General features: G+C 39.1%; 1 long non-coding RNA gene and 1 pseudogene across 1 annotated transcript in view; one reads left to right on the top strand and one right to left on the bottom strand.

Annotated features, from left to right (window-relative positions):
* LOC122210758 overlaps window positions 1–19,395 on the bottom strand; it is a 33,816-nt gene extending 14,421 nt beyond the window's left edge. The window contains exons 1-2 of the long non-coding RNA XR_006198227.1: window positions 19,240–19,395; window positions 6,631–6,719 (exon numbers count right to left, since the gene is read on the bottom strand). This is a non-coding gene — a long non-coding RNA (uncharacterized LOC122210758). The remainder of the gene's footprint in view (window positions 1–6,630; window positions 6,720–19,239) is intronic.
* LOC122210755 lies at window positions 7,595–8,297 on the top strand (annotated as a pseudogene).
* Window positions 19,396–22,772: the final 3,377 nt, after the last annotated feature.

Genomic DNA, 22,772 nt, shown 5'->3' with positions numbered 1-22,772 from the left:
CATAGTTTTACAAGTGTGGAATGTGGTAATCCAGCCTTCATACCTGACATTTGAGTCATAGAAGTTGATACTATAAGGACCTAGGTCTCCCAGGCTTGGAATCTAGTACTTCATGTGTGAAAGCTAAGCTTCTGGTCATTGATTTAGTTCTAGGTGTGAATTATGCCTTTCCACACATAAAATTTGGTTCTCCATATAAGACTCATTCTTACTGTCTTGGCATCTAAGCTTCCTTGAGGAACTTAGCCCTCGGAGGATAAACTTTGGCCCTCTAAGTGTTGAATGTAGTTATTCAAACATTGATCCTTACACTCCAAGTAGATAATCTAACTTTATAGGCATGGGAAGTCTATCCAAATGTGAATCCTGCTTTTCCAGCCATAGAATCACTTCTTCTCAGTGTGGAATCTGGGCTTCTATTGGTGGATCAGGGCCTTCTAGCCATGGAATTAGGCCTTCTAGGCAAAGCATGGCCTCCTATCTGTTTGAGATTTCTTTTTTTTTTTTTTTTTTTTTAGGCTTGGAACATAATCTCTTGGGAGTGAAACCTGAACCTAAAGAAATAGTATCTAATCCATCAATAGTGGGATTTACTCAACTGGGCCTGAAATACTGAATCTAGACTTCTTAGCATGACACAAGTTCTTTCAGTCTTGATAATTAACTCTAGACATGGAATTTGATTATCTATGTTTCAAACCAGCCATCAATGGGTAAAACCTGGATTTCTGAGTATGGAGAGATAGCTCCTCAGGTACTGAACCTAGTCCTCCCTTTACAGAACTGCCTCCAGGCACAGAACATGAAATTCCATGTGTGGAATCCTAACCTCCAAATATGGAACCCTACAGGCATAGCCCTTGGCACTTCCAGAATTTCAAATTCCATGCACATTTCATGACGCTTGACCCTTGGCAAACTGTATGTGGAAGCTCAATCTCCAAGCATATAACCTGATCTTACAAATGTGGAACCTGGCACTCCCCATGATACTGGGCAGTTCAGTCTCAAAATACTCTACAAGATATGAATCCTGGCATTTACAAGCAAGGAATCTGGCACTCTATGTCCAAATCTCTTTCTATCTATCTATGTCTATGTCTTTCTTCAAACATGGAATGTGGTCTTACCAGTGTGGAAAGTGGCAACCCAGGCATAGTACTTGGATTTTAGTTATATGCTATATTATGTAAATAAGCCAAAATGGCCTCTCTGCATTTGTCCCTAAATTGCTTATTCTTCACTACAGGCTAAGAACTGTCAACTCAGAAGCCCACAGACATCATACACAACTTTATATATATAAAATATATATTACATTATATATATTATATGTATATATTATATATTATTGTATAATACATTGTATATTATATATATTACATTATATATACTATAATATATATAATTATATATATATATTACATTATATATATTATAGTATATATAATTATATATATATAAAGCATTATATATATTACATATAAAAATAACCCAAACAAGCAGAATTTTAGCCATTTAGAGCCTGTCTTCTTTACAGACCTTATGAAACTACACTCAGATCTGCTGGTCATTGATAAGATAGAGCCTTATGTTTATAAGATCCCAAGCTACCACTGCCCTTTGGAGCTCTGTGACCCAGAGATTCCCTGCCATGCTGTTGAGCAATATCCTCTGGACTTAAAAGCTCCCACTTTTATCTCCCTCTCTCCTAGGAATTCCTTTACCTTCATCCCTTTCTGAATAGTCACACACTCACCATAAGTCTCTGAATGGACTCATGCTATGAGGGACACTCTCCTCTCATACAACTCTGTCCAAGCACTGTACGATAAGCTTGTTGTGTGTTACTTCTCATAATCATATCTATTTCCTTGATCGGTCCCAAATCCTTTAAAAACATTTTTTTTTAATATTTACTTGTTGTTGAGATACAGAGATAGACAGAGCATGAACAGGAGAGAGGCAGAGGGAGAGGGAGACACAGAATCCGAAGCAGGCTACAGGCTCCGAGCTGTCAGCACAGAGCCCGACGTGGGGCTTGAACCCACGAACTGTGCGATAGTGACCGGAGCCAAAGTTGGACACTTAACCAACTGAGCTACCCAAGTTCCCCAGTCCCAAATCCTTTAAGTGAAACCCATGTTCAAGTAAAACATGGATCCTGGTCTCCCAGGCGTGGAACCTGGTACTATGTGTTTGTCCTAATTCCCAAGCAAGGAAACTGGCCCTATAACCATAGAATCTGTCACTCCATACCTGGGATATCATTCACCAAGAATAGAATCTGGTTTCTTTGACATGAAAATAAGAACTCCATATATAGAATAACTGTCTCCAAAAACGGAATATCAATCTGCAAACATGGAACCTAGCTATACATGCAGGGAACCAGCACTCTATATGAAATTTGTATTTTTAGAATTGATTCAGGTCTTCTGGAAATGAATCGTGCCTTTCCAGGCATAAACTCTGATCCTCCATAGGAGAACTGGCCCTAAACACATAGAACTTGGACCCCAGGCATAAAAACATAGCCCTCTGAGGCATGCACATTACCCCTATCCCCCAGGTGTTTAATGTGTTAGTCATAGTTGTTTCTGAATTATGAGGTTTGAGTGGTTTTAATTTTGATTTGTGTATGTGTGTGTGTGCGTGTGTGTGTGTTTGAGTTACATGTTTTTCTGGAGTCATTATGTAATTTAAAAGGAAGTATAAATTTTCACAGGATAAAAAACGCTTTCTTTTATCAGAAAAAAAAAATAATTACATAACATATATACTAGTTTATAATGCAATCCTTTAAGAAAGTCCACAATCTGTTGTGTGTAATTTTCCATTGCTATAGCTCTTATGCCATCTTCTGGTCTAAATATAATTCAACTATTTGGAAATGTCTAACATCAGTGGTTAGTACCTTAATGTTATTTCAGAAAGTTTACTCGTCCCGCAAATACCTATTTACACATCAAGTGTAAAACTTTAAGTCAGCAACTTAAAATTTTATGACCACATAAAGAAAGTTTAATAGAGTGGGAAGAGTACATTGGGAAATCTTGTCAAAATCTAACTTCAGAGATAGGTTGAAATAAATACATTCTTGGATAAACCTCCATAAACCTAAAACACAATATAAATATATTTCCAAATACTGATTTAGGTACACTATAGAAAAAGCATAGGATTTATTTATTTATTTATTTTTTATTTATTTTTTTTTTAATTTTTTTTTTAACGTTTATTTATTTTTGAGACAGAGAGAGACAGAGCATGAACGGGGGAGGGTCACAGAGAGAGGGAGACACAGAATCTGAAACAGGCTCCAGGCTCTGAGCTGTCGGCACAGAGCCCGACGCGGGGCTCGAACTCACGGACCGCGAGATCGTGACCTGAGCTGAAGTCGGATGCTTAACCGACCAAGCCACCCAGGCGCCCCGAAAAAGCATAGGATTTAGAGTAAAAAAAAAATGGGTTTGAATACCATCTTTTCCAGTAATTTATGATATAACCTTTATAAACTCACTTAACTTCTCATTTACCTTATTTCATCCCTATTAAATGAAGATAACACTATCTGCCTTTCTCTACTACCTCTAGCCCTTCTTCCTGCTTATTCTTGAACTTCTAAATTACTACAAATTACTATGTATTGCTGTCTGCACACTAAAGGCATCAGACATCTTAATTCAGAAAAAAAGATAAACCAGTAAATTTCCATGATAGACAAATAAAGCTATTCAGAGTTCTTTGACATTCTATGACATTCTAGTTTATACTCTAGAATTTTGAAAAATATGCTGAGCATGTGCAAAGATACAAGGGTTGAGAGGTAGTGAAATAACACCATCATAGCCAGACATATGACGGATTTTCACAGATCCAGAAAGAATAAAGCTCTGAGTGCCAAAATGGATTGAAAGAGGTGAGTGAAGACTTAAGGAAATATAATACTGAAGGTTAGGCTCACTAATCATGATCAAAGATCATTCATCTACTGATGATGACTTTCAGAGTCAAATCTTTAAGTGCAAAAGCTGGAAGCTCCCAGTAGTTCTATGCCTGGTCCAAAACCAGAAGCCTAAAATATATCTGTTCAGTAAATTCTCACTTCCTGCTCTAACTGGATCCCCACTTTCTGTTATGGACACAATTTACCCTGTGCTCCCTGTATCCCCTGTTTCCTCAGGTGGGATCATAGATATCACTGCACATTTATTTTGGAATGTGTGATAACTGATTAACATCTATCCATTAGTCCAAATCCACCATCACCACAGGTCAGGATCAGGAGAATAGGGACCCGTGTTTTGGTTCACCATTAAAATTCCAGAATGTACGGATGTTGAACATAGAATATGCGTAGCATATGCTTTTGAATCAATGATTAGATAATGCAAACAAGAAAAAGGGTAAGAAGACAAAACACAGGAAAGAGGTAAGCGTTTCTGCATTTGGTTCATATTATGTCTTCCTGGTGGCCACAAGGCTGTAAATATCTCATTCCATTCTGCTTTTGTGGCTAAATAAGGGGATTTTTCTTTTTTTTACTTTTTAAAAGTAAAGCTATATTTTTTTCTAGGGGAAATTTAAAAGTATAAGGATTACAAAAAAATGTAATAATTACCATCCTTTAGAATGGTTCCCCATAATATCTTCACATATTTAACCCCAGTATGTTCTGTGATTGTGCCTTAAAAAAATAAGTATTATTTTAAAAGTTAAAAAAATAAGTATTATATGAGTGCAGTATTCTGTTCTTCTATCCCTTATATAAGGGATATATAAAATTTTTCTTTAAAAATTTTTCTGTTGCTATCAATGCAATCTCATTCCTTTCATTCGGAGGAATAAAGAGCATCTGTGTCTCTATTTTAAAAAAATCATGTCACCAAAGTGCGGAGATTTAAAATAAGATAATAAAATAAGGGACACTGAATAGACAAGGGATTTAGTCCTGATTGCTTTAGACATGAAGATAAGAGAGGCAGCTATTTGGGGCTCCTGGGTGGCTTCATCGGTTAAGTGTCTGACTTCGGCTCAGGTCACGATCTCACTCGTCCATGAGTTCAAGCCCCATGTCGGGCTCTGTGCTGATAGAGAGCCTGCTTTGGATTCTGTGTCTCCTCTCTCTACCCCTCCCCCGCCTGTGCGTTCTCTCTGTCTCTCTCTCAGATATAAACATTAAAAAAAGAAAAAGAAAAGAAAAAAGAGAGGCCGCTATTTGAGGTATTTTATTACCTTCCTTTAGGTCAGCTTGTCCTAAACCCCCAATTCCCACAAACTCCTCTCCATACCTATCTTCTTTGTTTGTTATTATTAAAAAATATTCTTTTTAATGTTTATTTATTTATTTATTTTGAGAGAGAGAGACAGAGAGAGCGAGCGAGCGAGCGAACACATGAGTGGCAGGGCAGAGGGAGACAGAATCCAAAGCAGGCTCCAGGCTCTGAGCTGTCAACACAAAGCCCAACACAGGGCTCGAACTCCTGAAACGTGAGATCATGAACTGAGCTGAGGTAGGATGCTTAACCAACTGAGCCACCCAGGCGCAGCCTCAATACCTGTCTTCTAACCAATCACCACACCCACGCTGATTTATTTCTCCCCTCTGACGTTGTCCGTGGCACCAGAGCAACCAAAAGCAGTCCCTGGTCGGCGATGAAGGCCTAGCACAGCAGTTCCTAAATGAGGAAGCGGCATAGACATGCATCTGAATGGCAGTTTAGGACTGAACACGCTAGACCGAACAGCGCCCTCCACTGTAATCGAGTGTACTGCCCTGTACATAATTAAGCCCACCGAGATCCACATTGCTTTTGACTGGACCCCACTCCAGATTCTGCAGGACTGGCCCAGGCTACTGGGTCCGAGGACTGAGCCTTTCTCTCTCTCTCAGAGCAATGAAAATTCCAGAGCAGGATCTGCAACCAGCAGTGGCAGACCCCAGCCTGAGGGCTTGCCCTGATGTAATAAGGTCCTTTTGCATTTGGGAAACAAACACGGAAAAGGAAGCTGTCATCACTGCTTTAAGGGTGATGTCAACAACTCGCATTATCCAGAAGTGGGGTAAAATCATAAACCACACAGTAAAATTGTGGTTAGAATGTTCTTGCCCCCCCCCCCCCTCCCCCAGCACAGAACTCGTAGGCGGGTTAAGCAGGCTCAGGCATGCCTGGAGACTCTGGACACTTTCCCACCCACTCTCTACCCTCTCCCACAGAAGCTAGATTGTGCCCTACGGTTCAGCGAGTTGCTGGCTGAGCTTCTGTTCTAACCCGAGGGACCTCCCTGAAACCTCTTTATCTCTGTGAGACCTGCTATGGCCCACAGGTCCCACTGTCATGCCCCACTGATTAAATCAGTTTGTCTGACTATTGGAAAATAGCACTGGGCAGAGTTGGATCTCTCCTTTCCTCCCCTCTCCCAGAGGGGCCGTGCAATTGCTTTTCTTGCCCGTTATGCTTGAATTCTGTCTCCCAGCTCCCAATGTTCTCAAATAGAGGCTTGGCCAAAGGACCAGTCCTCAGAGGCCAGTCTGTCCCAGTCTGACCCTGCCGTCTTCAGCTTCTTCTCCATGGATCCTGCACGTGGAGTTTTTTCTACCACTTAACAGAACTTAAAGTGACTTACTGAATAGTCTCCCTCCAAAAACAGCAGTCACATTATAATGAAAGGATCTCCAAAGGACAGGATGATACATCCACCAGTAAAAATGTAACCTAAAGAGGAAACAACAGAAAAAAAAATTAAAAGCAAGAAAGCAGAGACACAGTGACAAGTGCTTCGGCAGTCCAGAGAAAGTTGAAACGTCACCTTGTGTTGGGAGAAGCCAGGATTCAAACAGAATCAAGCATATAACTGCAGAAAAGCTTGAGAACTTAAGCCACTGGTAACTCTGAAAAGTAGGGTGATGCAGATCCAGCTGAGACTGAAGAAATACTTGAAGTGTGATTAAGAACTCCCTGGGTTCCCAGATCTCCCTCCCCTCCCCTCCCCTGTGCCACAGGGTGACTGCAGGGTAATGACATCACCTTCCTCCAGCTTAGGACAAGCTGGGAGCTTTATTCTTTGTGAAGAGGTTGAACCAGATAGATTCTGGACTCATGGACACAAGAAGACATAGATGTGGGTGCTGCTGTATTATATACTAGAAGAATAAGTGAAAGGCTCTGTTCTGAATTATAAAACTCCTCTCTCCTTTTCCTTGAGTCCTAGAATGCTACACTTTAAGCTTATATCTGCTAAACAGGAGAATGGAGGGTTTTTCCTTCGGGCCAAAGTCCTACAGATGATGAAGTTCTGCCCACTGAAATAACGTAGCCAGGTTACCTTTCAGAGAAGCCTACTAGATAATAAGCACCCATGCAACTATTCCAATCACATATAAATATGATCAGTAGTCAAGGGTCAGCAGATATTAGAGGAAAGCCACAAGCATGAAATGCCAAAGCAAACATGAAAAAAAAAAAAAAAAGGAAAAAGAAAAAATTAGGAAAGAGACCAAAAACATCTAAAACAAAACAAAACAACCCATAAAGATCTCTGGTCTGATCTCTCTTGGTGTCTGACCGTGCCCTCAGTCCTGCACCTGGGGAAATGGGACAATCGGGTGGCCTATATGCACCCAATGGCAATGCCCAGATCCAGGAGTCTGAACCAGTCTTCAGGGTCAACGATTCAAGATGGCCTGAATTCACCAAGGCCTCCCTGGGAAGAAGGGAAAGAACAACCAGGAAAGAAAAAGAAAGGCTCCAAGGCATTGGCAGAATGTGAAGAAAAAAATGAATGAGAACTGGAAGAAAGAAATAGAAAAACACAGAGAGAAATTGTCAGGGGGACAAAGGGCTCATCCAAAAAAAAAAGACAAAGAAAAAAGAAAAGAAGAAATCCGGTAGGTATTCATCTTCTTCTTCATTAAGCTCTGACTCTCCTAGCAGATCTTCAGATTCTGAAGATGAGGATAAAAAATAAGGGAAAAAGAGAACCATTCACATAAATCTTCTGAGAACTCCATGTCAGCAACTGAAGCAGACAGTAAGCATAGTTTAAAAAACAAGTCTAAGGACACAGCTGAGAAAGAAAAGGACATGAGAGGACTCATGGAAAAAAGAAAGATGTATCCGGAAGATAAACCTTTATCATCAGAGTCCTTATCAGAGTGAGATTAGGTTGAGGAGGGTACAAGCAAAAAAGAAGAAAAGCAGTGAAGGAGAAAAAGTAACAAGAAACAAAAAAGAAGCATAAGAAACCATAAGAAGAGGAAAAAGAAAGTTACTAGTTCAAGTCTTGACTCATAGGAACATTAAGAAAAATCAAGATTCCCTTGTAAAGAAACTGCGATGTCTAAGGAAATTTCAACTGTGAACATTATGACATAATTACTAAAATGCACGAATTTTCTTGTTTTTGGAATTATTCCTGGACTATTCAGTAGCCATTCAGATGCTACTGTGTGAAAGGGCCATATTGTTGCCTGCTGCTTGAATATCTTTTTTTTTTTTTTTCCTCTCTTCTAATGCTTCACCATTCTGGCAGATGATACACAGCAAGTGTGTTAGTGGTTAAGATATTTGGGAATAAAGTTGATACTGTTGACTAGTAGTATCTAGTGATAAATCCACAGAAATAGAATCTGGATACATCATTATGATATAATTAGAAATGACCAGATGACTCCAGTTAACATTTTTGAAACAGGGAATAGATTGATATTTCAAAATCCTTACTCTGTAGATGAGTATATTTTAGTTTCCCCCCTCCTTATATACTTTTATTTACCTGGGGAAGGATGTTTTAGGGTGGAGGGGGCTGCTTTGCTTTCTCGTTAGCTAGCAGAACGGCATGCCTTGAAGCATGGGGGGGTCAGAGCCCGGTGCAGCAGTCTTGCCCTTTGACATCCTGGGCTCTGTTATTTGCTGCTTTAAGTGAACCAGAGAAACAGCCCTTTGCAGCCCGACAGAGCCTCCAAAGTTCTGGAATTTACCTCTCCTTCAACCACACTGAATTTTTTTTAGCATTAGAACGTGTTATAACATCTGAACTAATTTTGCCTACCCTTTGGCTTTGGAGAGAAATCATTTCAAATAGACCCTAGTACTTTTTGAATTTGTTAGCTAAAGATTCTAAAATGCATGTTTTGTACTAATTAAGTTTTAGCCAGTCGGCAAAATTTTATGTAACCAATGACAGTTCTTTTATTTTTGTATGAATTTTGTTTAGGCTGCAATGTTTGGCTTTTGTTAACTCTGTGTTCTTGCTATCTTAAATTCTTTACTATGTGTAACAGCATACTTGCCAAGATACTTTTTCTTTTTAAACAGCTTTATAGTGAAGCTGAGACTTAACCATAAAAAAGTTGAGTGGCAGGCCTGGTATGCTATGTCTTGTTACATAAAGCTATTGCCAGAATGTTTGTCAACACAATATTAAAAAAACTTGTCTCTGTATATTCCAACAAATTATGATAAATTAAGTGAAAATTACATTTTTGTTCTTCTTGTGTCATATTTTACTAAGGCTTTGTGCCTCATATCTACTGCTGAATTATTTACTGGTAACGTTAAAAGGAATTGATCAACCATTTCACTTTACATTTTTAAATAATCAGGTAACATGAAATACAATTTGATGTACAATTTTGCTTGTTATACAGAGTGTGCTAATTATAGTGGTATATGCACAAAACATTTTGGCATAAGAGGCTGAATAAATGCTATTTTAGTTAAAAAAATAAAAAATAAAAATAAAAAACCATAGAAAACCCACCCCTATAACTTGTATCTTTAGAGAGATAAGGTATTGAATTTTTTTTTTAATTTTTTTAACGTTTATTTATTTTTTTGAGACAGAGAGAGACAGAGCATGAATGGGGGAGGGTCAGAGAGAAGGAGACACAGAATCTGAAACAGGCTCCAGGCTCTGAGCTGTCAGCCCAGAGCCCGACGCGGGGCTCGAACCCATGGACCGCGAGATCATGACCTGAGCCGAAGTCGGCCGCCCAACCGACTGAGCCACCCAGGCGCCCCAAGGTATTGAATTTTTAAAACAGTATGCAATAAAAAAGGAGTATTACTTTACAAACAATAAGGAGATGCTAGAGTTTAAAAATATGATACACAAAGGGAATGCCTGGTAAAGATATTGATGATAACGTAGACAAAGTGTCTAAAAACTAGTACTAAAAGAAATGGATTATAGAAGAAAAAAGTGAAAAAAAAAGATTAGTTCGAGAGAGTCAACATTCAAACTATAAGAATTTCAGAAAAATAGAATGGAGAAAATAGAAAGAAGAAAATCATTTTAAGAAAACTGCTCACAAATGAAGGACACAAGCATTCAGATTTGAAAGGGCCCAATGATGCCCAGTACAGAGAGTGAAGGAGGCCCAGATCAAGGTCTGATGTATATAAAATAATGAGAGTAAAGAGACCAGTAGGGAAAAGAGAAGATCCTAAAAGCTTACAGAGTTTAAACGTAAAACAAACAAACAAACAAACAAAAAAAGAATCAAAATGGTATCAGACTTCTAAGGAGGAACACTGCAAGCCGGAAGGCATTATGGAAATGTATCCAATATTGTGAGGAAAAAGAATTTGCAGCTTAGAATTGTATACTTAATTATTAAACAGGTTGCAGGTAGAATAAAAACAAATTTTAGGTGTCTGGGTTGGTTAATTTTATATGTCAGCTTGGTTGGTCCACAGTGGTCAATATATGGTCAAACATTATTCTGGGTGTTTCTGTGAGGAGAGTTTAAAAGTTAAATCAATGCACTCTCAGTAAATCAGGTAGCCTTGGATCATTCAGGTGGGCCTCATCCAATTAGTTGATGATCTGAATAGAACAAAAGACTGACCTCCCCTGAGCAAAAGGGAATTCCCAGCAAATGGCTGGCTTTTAGACTGGAACTACAACCTTGGCTCCTTCCTGGGTCTTCAGCCTGACAAAGCTTGTACTTGAACTGCAGCATTAACTCTTCTCTGAGTCTCTAGCCTGCCTTGGAACTTGGACTTACTAGTCTCCATCATCAGGTGAGCCAGTTTCTTAAAACAAATCTCTTTATACACACACACACACACACACACACACACACTTCCTATTGGTTCTGTTTCTCTGGAGAATCCTAATAAACAATTTCTCAAAATTTTCACTTTCCATGTGCCCTTTCTTGGGAAGCCCCGGAAGAATGCATTGTACCCTATCATGAGAGTGAGTAAACATAGAAAAAGACACTGCATCCAGGACATAAGGTGCTCAACAGAGGTGAGCACATAAGGGAATTCCCAGGTTAAAGGGGAAGGAAGTGTCTATGATGAGACAGCTGTACCACAAGCCAGAAAACAACTAGTTCGTCAGGAGCAGAGGGGAGGGCTCCAGAGAGGATGTCTAAGACAGAGAGAGAGCAAGAGAGACAGGGAAGAAGGAGAAAGAAACTCATAGACAATGGGAGATCTGACTGTTTTGAGAGGTGGAGAGTTTAGGGAAAAATTAGTGATAGATAAATAGAAAGTAAACAACTGACAAGAAGAATAATGGCCTCCGGAGAACATGAAAAGCAATGTAAGCAAGGATAAGTAATTGTACTATAAGACATAGTCAGGTCAGCGGTTATACAGTAAACATCAAATTGTAATTCACTGGCAGAAGCTGAATGAAGGACTAGGTGAATTAATATTTACCCATGTGCCATCATATAAAAGAGTAATGAGGCTCTTCCTGCAAAGAAAACATACACAAAAAATATACACATGTTTTTATTAATATAAAAAACACGTGAAGGTACAGAGTACTGCATGAAGTATGCTACTGTTGGGTAACAAAAGAAAATATTTAAGTTTATATATCTACTGGAACATGAGCAAAATAGCTCTGTGAGGACACACAAGCAAAAGATAACATCTGAAGACAGGATGTGGTATCTGGGACACAGGACGAAGGGAGGTCTTTTCAATGTTTGTAACTGTTGAATACTGAACTATGTGATTATACTTTCAGAAAATAAAAGTACTTAAAAAATTCAGAATTTCTTAGCTTCAGAAATACAGATATATATAATGTATGAATATAAGTATATAAGTCTAGAAACATATATTCCACCATTAGATGACTGGGGATATACAAAATTAATTCTGTCTTGCACTTAAAAACATAATCCTGAAAACCCCCAACTCTTTCAACCAAGATGTCCCCTGTTCTTTTCTGGATGTTTATATGCACTGCTGAAGAGATTGTTTCCACGCCTATATGATTCTATCACCCAAAGAAATATTAGAGACACCAAATTACCCAATCTACAGCATTAGTTTCTGAGAAACTAAGAGTTAAAAATACCTATTTTCGACGATAAATATAAATCAATTTAATAATCTAATGAAAGAATTTTTAGCATTCCCTCTACTTGCATTCAAGTATATCTTTGTTATACCAGATTACTAATTATTTTTTTCCACTTGTATGTACTACTTTGACAACTTGAAGGCCTCTGCGGATTGAGATGCTCAAAGATGTCACCCAGAATGATGATCTTAGTTTCCTTCCACTTAAGTTCGACCTTTTCCTAACCCTCTTAACTCTTTGATTTCAATTCCAATTAAAGGGAACCCCTGCATATTTCAAAGGGAAGTGAGTGGCTGGGCCTTCTGTACCTACCGAATCAGTCTTACTTTATAGAGACAAGTCGAGAAGTTGGGCAAAAGTGGGAGCCATGCACACAAGTACTTTCCAGGGACCAACGCTAAGGTGGCTGAACAACACAACCATCTGCTCCATGAACTGGAGTACCACTGTGGTATTTGAAGAGATCCCAGTGCAAAGATCAAGGACAGTAGTAGGTCATGGGGAGGGCCCATTTTGGCAGACGATCTGAAGGGCTCCATAGAAAAAAGCAGATAAAGAAGAAATGAAACTACAGAGGCTCATCTTCACCTAATTCTTTGATGTGTTTGTCCCTTATAATAAGGTTAAGGTCTTTATATTTCATGTTTATTTCTTTCATGAAAAAAAAAATCAAAGAACAAAGAGGCACAGCAATATTTATGTGAACGGGATGACGACTTACAAAACGGACGTGACGGTTTTGTGATGGCTACACTAATTTTCTGACACTTTTAGGGTAGTAACATAGTTTTCTTGATGAAATGAATATCCTAATAATATTTTTTAAGTAAATAACTGTTGTGGGGAATAACCTTAATACTTTAACACTTGATATATCAGTGAATATGAACAGCAAAGTATTGCCAGAAACAGATGCTCAGAACAGTTAAATGTGCTTATGGTGTCTTTTAATATCAAAGCTGTAAAGGAGATATGTGAGCGTCCAGAAGCCGTTAAAGTATGCTGAGTCATTAAAGATTATTAGAGCCAGTATCTTTTCCCTACCTCTTACCTAAATTTTTTGAACGTCTAAGCTTCTATCCAATAAGATGTTGCTTTAGACTAGTACATTTTCTGTCCTAGATGGAGCAGAGCATAGGGGTTATTTAACAATGCAGGTTCAGGAGAAAGCCGCCCCAGGTCCTGATTCTAGCGTCACCACTTACTAGCTCTGTGACCTTGGGAAATATTCTCCTTCATTCTCTCAGGGGCTGTTTCCTCATCTGTGAAGTAGGGATGAAAACAGTAACTACCTAATAGATTTATTAGGAGAATTAAGTGTAGTAACAACCAAAACAATTTAAAATGGTTGGTATATTGTAATCACTTCATAAATATTGGACATCATTATTCCAGCTGCACCCAAAAGAGTTCTTTAATTTTTGTGGTGTACTTTACAGCGAAGATGTGCCCAACTTCCAGACTTCTGGAGGGCAGAATTGAAAAAAAGAAAGGAAGGAAGGAAGGAAGAAGGAAGGAAAGAAAGAAAAAAAAAGGAAAGAAAAAGTTAACCCACTACTTTATGACCATACTGATGGGAGAACAATTAGCCCCATAGAAAACTTCTGTGGCTGATAAAATTCCAGTGTCAAAATCTTTATGGCAAAGATCCTTTTTACAGAAGTGGTGCTGATCTTGCTTCTTTCACAAGTGTTGCTTCTATGTACCACAGGGAATTTTGGTTATATTGATTCTGCAATAACATGAACAGTTCAGAGCTATAGTATAATAGTTGTTGGCAAGCAAGAAAAGTTGTCATTTTATAGGCTATCTAGTTTTACTCATTATTTGGGTAGGAACCATATTCTTTTGTGACTTTCTACATCTTAAATAGAAGCAGACTAACTTGGACATTATTTTGTCGCATAATTTTCATGCTCCAGTGTCTTTCTCCTTTAATCCTAGAGGTCCTATTGTCTCACGTGTGGTGGTTCAATTTTTTTTTTTTAATATTTTTCTCTTTGTTCTTCTGTTTGGCTAAATTTCTAGTGGTTTATGGACCCTTTCTTCTGTAATCAGCCATTAAGGCTCGCCAGTAACTTTTTCACATTATATAATGTACTTTTTAGTTCTAAGAATTTCTATTTTGTTCTTTTTCAATAGATTCTATTTCTCTGCTTAAATTTTAAATGTGTTTATCTATTATAAATATATTTTCCTTAATATCCTTGCACATAGTTAAAATAACTGCTTTAAAATCTTTGTCTTCCAATTTCAATATCTGGGTCAACTTAGGTCAGAATCCATTGAAGTATTTTCTCTTGAGCATGGATCACATTTTCCCCTTTCTCTATATGTCTAATAATTTTAGATAATATCCTGGACATTATAAATTGAAAAAGCTCTGGATTGTGTTTTATTCCTTTGAAAAGTATTCATATTGCTATTGTTTCAACAAGCAGTTAACTTGGCTGAGCTAACTCTCCAAGCTTTGTAATTCCTTCATGGAAAACAAGTGAATACCAATTGTGCATGCATAGTTCAGGGAATCAGCCATAATTGTGGACAAATTTTAGCACAGAATTTAGAATTCCTTCCTGTATTTCTCCCTTTTTTGAATATCTTTTCTCATTTTCCAGTTAGTATGGCCACACCAAATTCTGTCTTCTGGATTTCTTAGCTAGTAAGACTATGGGTTTTTTAGTGAAGCTTTAGTTACCTTTCTTGGAATTTATTGGAGTTTTTTTTCCCTCAGGCAAAAATAAGTATATAAATTAAAACCTTAAAATAAAACAAGTATAAAAAAATGAAAACCTAGAGTTCTGGTTCAAGACAGTGACACAGAAAGATCTTGAATTCCCCTCTTCCCACAAACACATTGAATTTAAAGTTACATGTGGAACAATTTTCTATGAAAAAATCTCCGAGCTAGCTGATTGACACCTACATATAGGGATAACGAGAAAAAACACCCTCATTCAAAATGGGTAGGACAAACTGAGATACAATCTTTGTTTCTTTAAAAAAAATTTCTTTTAACATGTATTTATTTTTGGGACAGAGAGAGACAGAGCATGAACAGGGGAGGGGCAGAGAGAGAGGGAGACACAGAATCTGAAACAGGCTCCAGGCTCTGAGCTGTCAGCACAGAGCCCGACGCAGGGCTCGAACTCACGGACCGTGAGATCATGACCTGAGCCGAAGTCGGACGCTTAACCGACCAAGCCACCCAGGCGCCCCTCTTTGTTTCTTTTTAAATTGAAATATAGTTGACACACAATGTTACATCAGTTTCAGGTGTACAATATAGTGATTTGACAAGTTTATATGTTATTATGTTGTTATGCTGTGCTCACCACAAGTGTAGCTACCATCTCTCACCATATAACACTATTACAATACCATTGACTGTATTTCCTATGCTGTACTTTTTATCCCCACGACTTATTCATTCCATAACTGGAAGCCTATAGTTGAGGCACAATCTGGCCATTAACCCCACCCCCAGTGCATCAGCCTACAACTGGGAGGGAACTCACAACACCAAATTCTCCCTGAAGAGTAGAGGGCTGTAACCTTACATCTGGCACTTCGGTTTTTAAGACCTGCACCTGAGAGACAAATTCCCAAAACATCTAGCTATGAAAACCAATGGGGCTTGTGTCCATGAGACCATAAGGCTATAGCAAACTGAGAAACAGTTCTTAATGGTTCCCAAGGACTTGCCCATCTCAGGGCCCAGCACAGAGACAAGCAACCAAGAAGTGCCCAGACTTTCTGTGAAGGGGCCTATTGGCCGAACTTGTAGCACTGACCTGAGGACAGGCATCTAATTCAACATACATTTCCTACCATCAACAATCAGACAACAAAAGGAAATCAAAGGCAGTAAAATTGGCAAAGAGGAAGTCAGACTTTCACTTTTTGCAGATGACATGATATTATACATGGAAAACCGGACAGACTCCACCCAAAGTCTGCTCGAACTGATACATGAATTCAGCAAAGTCGCAGGATACAAAATCAATGTACAGAAATCAGTTGCATTCTTATACACTAATAGTGAAACAACAGAAAGACAAATAAAGCAACTGATCCCATTCACAATTGCACCAAGAAGCATAAAATACCTAGGAATCAACCTAACCAAAGATGTAAAAGATCTGTATGCTGAAAACTATAGAAAGCTTATGAAGGAAATTGAAGAAGATACAAAGAAATGGAAAAACGTTCCATGCTCATGGATTGGAAGAATAAATATTGTTAAAATGTCAATACTACCCAAAGCTCTCTACACATTCAATGCAATCCCAATCAAAATTGCACCAGCATTCTTCTCGAAGCTAGAACAAGCAATCCTAAAATTTGTATGGAACCACAAAAGGCCCCGAATAGCCAAAGTAATTTTGAAGAAGAAGACCAAAGCGGGAGGCATCATAATCCCAGACTTTAGCCTCTACTACAAAGCTGTAATCATCAAGACAGCATGGTATTGGCATAAAAACAGACACATAGACCAAAGGAATAGAATAGAGACTCCAGAATTGGACCCACAAAAGTATGGCCAACTAATCTTTGACAAAGCAGGAAAGAATATCCAATGGAAAAAAGACAATCTCTTTAACAAATGGTGCTGGGAGAAGGGGAGAGCAACATGCAGAAGAATGAAACTAGACCACTTTCTTACACTACTCACAAAAACAAACTCAAAATGGATAAAGGACCTGAATGTGAGACAGGAAACCATCAAAACCCTAGAGGAGAAAGCAGAGAAAAACCTCTCTGACCTCAGCCGCAGCAATTTCTTACTTGACACATCTCCAAAGGCAAGGGAATTAAAAGCAAAAATGAACTATTGGGACCTCATGAAGATAAAAAGATTCTGCACTGCAAAGGAAACAATCAACAAAACTAAAAGACAACCAACGGAATGGGAAAGATATTTGCAAATGACATATCGGACAAAGGGCTAGTATCCAAAATCTATAAAGAGCTCATCAAACTCTACACCCAAAAAACAAATAATTCAGTGAAGAATTGGGTAGAAGACATGAATAGACACTTCTCTAAAGAAGACATCCGGATGGCCAACAGGCACATGAAAAGATGCTCAATGTCACTCCTCATCAGGGAAATACGAATCAAAACCACACTGAATTACCCTCTCATGACAGTCAGAGTGGCTAAAATGAACAAATCAGGAGACTATAGATGCTGGTGAGGATGTGGAGAAATGGGAATCCTCTTGCACTGTTGGTGGGAATGCAAATTGGTGCAGACACTCTGGAAAACAGTGTGGAGTTTCCTCAAAAAATTAAAAATAGATCTACCCTATGATCCAGCAATAGCACTGGTAGGAATTTACCTAAGGGATACAGGAGTGCTGACGCATAGGGGCACTTGTACCCCAATGTTTATAGCAGCACTTTCAACAATAGCCAAATTATGGAAAGAGGCTAAATGTCCATCAAATGATGAATGGATAAATAAATTGTGGTTTATATACACAATGGAATACTACGTGGCAATGAGACAGAATGAAATACGGCCTTTTGTAGCAACATGGATGGAACTGGAGAGTGTTATGCTAAGTGAAATAAGTCATACAGAGAAAGACAGATACCATATATTTTTACTCTTATGTGGATCCTGAGAAACTTAACAGAAGACCACGGGGGAGGGAAAAGTTAGAGAGGGAGAGAGCCAAACCATAAGAGACTCTTAAAAACTGAGAATAAACTGAGGATTGATGGGGGGTGGGAGGGAGGGGAGGGTGGGTGATGGGTATTGAGGAGGGCACCTGTTGGGATGAGCACTGGGTGTTGTATGGAAACCAATTTGACAATAAATTTCATATTAAAAAAATAAATGAAAGTTTGGTAGAATTTACCTGTGGGAAAAAAATAATTTAACATACATTTTGAGGTCCACTGAGGTGCTTTCTGGGTAGAGAGGCTAGTGGGTACCATATTTGCACGCTTTCTGTCTTGCTCCAACTTGCAAGTTTCTCTAGGAGTTTGTACACTCCTAGATGAAAATACAGGGGGTCAGCTTATTAACACTCATCTTGGTGGGGCACCTGGGTGGCTCAGTAGGTTGAACATCTGACTCTTGATTTCGGCTCAGGTCATGATCTTGTGGTTCATGGGATCGAGCTCCAAGTTGGGTTCCATGCTGACAGTGAGGAACCTGCTTGGGATTCTCTCTCCCTCTCTCTCTCTGCCCCTCCCCTACTCGCACTCTTATCTCTCTCCCAAAATAAATGAATAAACATTAAAAAAAGGGGTCTTGGTGATAATCTTTTGGATTGGACAACAAAAGAAAAGGTAGCAATAGCAAAAATAAACAAGTGGGACTACAACAAATAAAAGAACTTCTGAATAACAAAAGAAAGGATCAACAGAATGAGAAGATGACCTGTGGAATTGGAAAAACATATATGCAAACCACATATCTGGTGTGGGGCTAATATCCAAAATACATAAAGAACTCATAAAACTCAATCGAAAAAAATAATTTGATTAAAAAATGAGCAGAGGATCTGAATAGACATTTTTTCAAAGAAGACATACAGATGACCACCAGGTACATGAAATGGTGCTCAACATCACTAATGATCAGGAAAATGCAAATCAAACCACAATGAAATATCACTTCTCACCACTTAGAATGGCTATTCTCGGAAAAGATAAATAACAAGTGTTAGGAAAGATGTGGAAAAAGGGATCTTTCGTATACTGTTGTGGAATTATCGGCATACCTTGGACACATTATGGGTCCCGTTCCAGACCACTGCAATAAAGCAAATACTGCAACAAAGCAATGAATTTGTGGTTTCTCAGCATATATACAAGGGATGTTTACACTATACTGTAGTCTATTGAACGTGCAATAGCATCATGTCTAAAAAAATTGTATACATACCTTACTTAAAAAAACACTTTATTACTATAAAATGCTAACCATCATCTGAGTCTTTGGCAAGTTGTATCTTTTTTGCTGGTGGAGTGTCTTGCCTTCATGTGAGTCACTGATGACTGAACAGGTTGCTGCTTGCTGAAGGTCAGGGTGGCTGTGGCAGTTTCTTAAAATAAGACAACAACACAGTTTACCAAGTGTACTGACTTTCCCTCCCATAAACTATTTCTCTGTAACTATTTGATAGCATTTCACCTGCCGTAGAACTTTTTTCCAAAGTGGAGTCAGTCCTCTCAAACATTGCCATTGTTTTATCAACTAAGTTTGTATAATATTCTAAGTCCTTTGCTGTCATTTCAACAATCTTTACAGGATCCTCACCATTAGTATATTCCATTTTAAGAAATCACTTTGTTACAGGTGATTAATAGTACACTTATCATGGCGAGCACTGAGTAATTTGTAGAATTGAATCATTATATTGTATGTCTGAAACTAATATAACACTACATATTAATTATACTTCAGTTAAAAAAAAAAACGATCGGGGCGCCTGGGTGGCTCGGTCGGTTGGGCGTCCGACTTCGGCTCAGGTCATGATCTCATGGTCCGTGGGTTCAAGCCCCGCGTCGGGCTCTGTGCTGACAGCTCAGAGCCCGGAGCCTGTTTCAGATTCTGTGTCTCCCTCTCTCTGTGACCCTCCTCCATTCATGCTGTCTCTCTCTGTCTCAAAAATAAATAAACGTTAAAAAAAAATTAAAAAAAAAAAAAAAGGATCTACTTTCTTTGCTTCTCCATAAGAAAAAGTCCTCATCTGGTAAAGTTTCATCATGAAATTGCAGCAATTCAGTCACATCTTCAGACTCCACTTCTATTTCGAGTTCTCTTGCTATTTCCACATCTGTGGTTACTTCCTCCACTGAAGCCTTGGACCCCTCAATGTCATCCACGAGGGTTGGAATCAACTTCTTCCACACTCCTGTTAATGTTGATATCTGGACCTCTTCCCATGAATCTCAAATGTTCTTAATGGTCTAGAATGGTAAATCCTTTCCAGAAAATTTTCTTTTTTTTCTTTTTTAAAAAAAATTTTTAATGTTTATTTATTTCTGAGACAGAGAGAGACAGAGCATGAGTAGGGGAGGGGCAGAGAGAGAGGGAGACACAGAATCAGAAGCAGGCTCCAGGCTCTGAGCTGGCAGACAGAGCCTGATGCGGGGCTCAAACTCACAAACCGCGGGATCATGACCTGAGCCGATGTCGGTCGCTCAACTGACTGAGCCAGCCAGGCGCCCCCAGAAAATTTTCTTATTTATTTAGAAAGAGAGGGTGCAGGAGAGAGAGAGGGAGAGAGAGAATGAGTGGGGGAGGGGCCTAGAGAGGGGGAGAATCCTAAGCAAGGTTTGAGCTGTCAGTGCAGAGCGCAACTCAAGACTCGAACCCACGAACTGTGAGATCATGACCGGAGCTGAAATCAAGAGTCAGATGCTTAACAGACTGCGCCACCCACACACCCCATCCAGAAGACTTTCAAATTACTTTGCCCAGATCCATCAGAGGAATTGCTATCTAGGGCAGCTATCACCTTTAAAAATGTATTTTTTAAGTAATAAGACTTGTAAGTTGAAATTGCTCCTTGATCCAAGGGCTGCGGAGTGGTTGTTGTATTAGCAGTCATGAAAACAACATGAATCCTGCATCTCTCCATCAGAGCTCTTGCATGATCAGGTGCATTGTCAGGGAGCAGACATATTTTGGAAGAAATCTTTTTTTTCGGAGCAGTAGGTCTCAAGAGTGGGCTTAAAAGATTAAATACACCATGTTGTAAATAGAGGTGCTATCATCTAGGCTTCGTTGTTCCCTTTACAGAGCCCAGGCAGAGTAGATCTAGCATAATTAATTCTTAAGGGCCCTAGGGTTTTCAGAATGGTCAATGAGCATTGGCTTCAACTTAAAGTCACCAGCTGCATTAGTCCCTAACAAGAGAGTCAGTCTTTCCTTTGAAGCTTTGAAGCCAGGCATTGACCTCTTCCCTACACTAGCTGTGAAAGTCCTTGATGGCATCATCTTTTTCCAACAGAAGGCTGCCCCAGGTCCATTGAAAATCTGTTGGTAAGTGTAGCTGCCCTCGTTAATGATCTTATCTAGACCTTCTGGAGAACTTGCTGCAACTACCACATCGACACGTGATGCTTCACCTTGCACTTGATATTATGGAGACAGCCTTTTTCTTTAAACCTCACAAACCAACCTCTGCCAGCTTCAAACTTTTCTTCTGCAGCTTCCTCACCCCTCTCAGTCCTCGTAGAATTGAAGAGAGTTAGGGTCCTGCTCTGGATCAGGCTTTGATTTAAGGTGGTGGCTGGTTTGCTCTTCTAGCCAGACCACTCAAACTTTCCTCATATCAGCAATAAGACCATTTTGCTTGATCAATCATGTGTTTACTGGAGTGGCATTTTTACTTTCTTCAAGAGCTTTTCCTTGGCATTCGCAACTTGGCTGCTTGGTGCGAGAGGCCTAGCTTTCAGCCTGTCTTGGCTTTTGACAGGTCATGATCTTGCGGTTCACAGGTTTGAGCCCTGCTCTAAGCTGCCAGCATGGAGCCTGGAGCCTGCTTCCATTTCCCTGTCTCCCTCTCTCTCCACCCTGCCCATGCTCACACTATGTCTCTCTCTCTCTCAAAAAGAAAATAAATAAAATTAAAAAAATAAAATAATGTGTGACTCTCCCTTTCACTTGAACACTTAGAGGCCATTGCAGGATTATTAAGTGGCCTAATTTCAATATTGTTGTGTCTCTGGGAATAGGGAGGCCAGAGGAGAAGAGAGACGGGGAAACAGCCACTAAGTGGAGTGATCAGAACACACATCTCATTTCCTAAGTTCTTGGTCGTTTTTTTTGTTTTTTTTTTTTTTTAATATTTATTTTGAGAGAGAGGGAGAGGGAGGGGCAGAGAGAGAGGAAGACAGAGAATACCAAGCAGGCTCCATGACTAACACAGAGCCTGATGCGGGGCTTTCAATCTCATGACTGTCAGATCATGACCTGAGCCAAAATCAAGAGTTGGGCACTTAACCGACTGAGTCAACCAGGTGCCCCCTTAAGTTCCCTGTCTTATATGGGTACAATTCATGGTGCCTCAAAACAATTAAAAATGTATCATCAAAGTCCACTGATCACAGAGCACGATAACAAATTATAATGAAAAAGTTTGAAATATTGTGAGAATTACCAAAATGTGACACAGAGACATGAAACGAGCAAATGCTGTTGGAAAAATTATGCCAATAGATGTGTTCAACACGAGTTGCCATAAGCCTTCATTTCGTAAAAAAAACGCACTATCTGTAAAACACAATAAAGCCAAGTGGAATAAAACAAAGTATGCCTGTACCAGTGAGTTTTACTCATTCATATGTTTTAAAGGGTTAATCAGCCACCTTTTATTCCAATTTCAAGAATGTCTTTCATCATATCTTGTAAGGCAGGTCTTACAAGAAAGTGGAGATGCCCTCCCTCAGATTTTGTTTGTTTGGGAG

The sequence above is a fragment of the Panthera leo genome, chromosome F2 (assembly GCF_018350215.1).
Source record: "Panthera leo isolate Ple1 chromosome F2, P.leo_Ple1_pat1.1, whole genome shotgun sequence".
Classification (NCBI taxonomy): Eukaryota; Metazoa; Chordata; class Mammalia; order Carnivora; family Felidae; genus Panthera; species Panthera leo.
Note: the sequence above shows the minus strand (reverse complement) of the source record. Positions and strands in the feature narration are given on the sequence as shown.